The sequence below is a fragment of the Pseudonaja textilis genome, chromosome 12 (genome assembly GCF_049901715.1).
Source record: "Pseudonaja textilis isolate UNSWEBS1 chromosome 12, rPseTex1.2, whole genome shotgun sequence".
Classification (NCBI taxonomy): domain Eukaryota; kingdom Metazoa; phylum Chordata; class Lepidosauria; order Squamata; family Elapidae; genus Pseudonaja; species Pseudonaja textilis.
The window spans coordinates 15899350-15900896 of NC_142001.1; the positions used below are offsets into that span (position 1 = coordinate 15899350).

A 1547-nucleotide genomic window follows, 5' to 3' on the forward strand; every position below is an offset into this window, starting at 1 on the left:
GTTCTCTTTCTTCGTGTCTATTCTTGTTCTTGGATAAACTGATTAGGACTTCAGATGGGTTTTCCCGCCCCTACCTGGTAAAACTTCTCCTGTGAAGTGGCAAACTAGGTGGTTTTAATCCTTCAGGCCTTTCTTAAGATGCTTTCTCTAGGCAGTTGTTTGCAAGAGGTGTGAAGAGAGTTCAAAAGGATAAGAAAGCAGGCAGCTCTTCTGAACGCCCATCTCTTCTTAAAGATCATCAGAGTAACATCTTAGAATATGTAATTGGGAGCAGGATACTTCTACCAACGGTGCTAATGGAAGAAACTTCTCACTGGTTGTAATTTTAATTAAAATTTGCTTATGCTGCAGGAGTCTATGGATTATACTTCTAAAGTGCTTATGCTCCAGCTGTGTGCTTCTTTTCACGAACCTATTATTATATATTATTTTCTCTTTTAAGCTGCTATTACTATTTAAAGGAGTTTCATTATTATTGTCTCCTCTCTGTTTCTCAGACAAAATCAGATTACATTTGACAACTGAAGAAAAGAAAACAAAATCTCGTTTTGGCTAAACTTGAAAGTAGGCAAAAGAGAAACAGGATTAATAAGTTAAGAAAGAAAAAGGATGCCTATTCCTTCTGGGCTGCAGTATGCATTTCAGATTTGAATGAAATATTCCAGGCAGAAAAGCTATAATGTTCCCTTTGTTAATTATGTGCTCACTTCGGCAGCAAATATACTAAAATTGGAACAATACAGAGAAGATTAGCATGGCCCCTGCGCAAGGATGACACGCAAATTCGTGAAGCGTTCCAAAAAAATTTTAAAAAAATGTTTATTAAATATCTGTTGGAGATTCCTGTGGATGGACGTTTCTTTGGCTTACCTTGAGTTACAGGTTCCCAAAGTAGGGAACCAGCTTAAAAGCAGTAGAATCACTAAAAGATAAATTAAAAAAAATCTTTCTTCCTGAAAATTAAAATATGGTCTGTCTATACAACTCTGTCTGGAATTTAATTGATTGCAGCACTAATCAAATGCCTACCTGAAAACACTAATTATTAAGTTAAAGAATTTATTACCATTGTCTTCTTATCTTTTCTACTGCCTTCTCCTATTGGTATCTTATGTTTATATTACTTGATTATTTGTATGTACTCTGAGAGTTTATAATCTTGTGTGTCCATTCACACTTGGCCAATACAGAATATTCTGTTCTGTTCTGTTCTGTTCTATTCTAGTCTATTCTTTTACTGTATTCTATTCTATTCTATTTTATTCTGTTCTATTCTCTGTTCTATTCTATTTTCGATTCTATTTTTTATTCAAGTCTACTATCATTTTCTGTTCTGTCCTATTTTATTTTCTGTTCTATTTTTTATTCTGTTCTATTCTATTCTATTCTATTCTATTCTATTCTATTCTATTCTATTCTATTCTATTCTATTCTATTCTTCTGTTATGCTCTATTTTCTATTCTATTCTGTTTTATTTTCTATTCTATTCTATTCTACTGTACGCTATTCTGTTCTACACTATTCTACACTACGCTATGCTACATAT

The 1547-nt window shown here is 33.0% G+C and overlaps 1 non-coding gene across 1 annotated transcript; it reads left to right on the plus strand.

The window, feature by feature from the left end:
• Positions 1 to 699: 699 nt before the first annotated feature.
• On the plus strand, positions 700 to 806 carry LOC113437998 (U6 spliceosomal RNA). The gene has a single exon (XR_003374319.1). It is a non-coding gene; the product is annotated as a U6 spliceosomal RNA (small nuclear RNA).
• The last annotated feature ends 741 nt before the right edge of the window (positions 807 to 1547 follow it).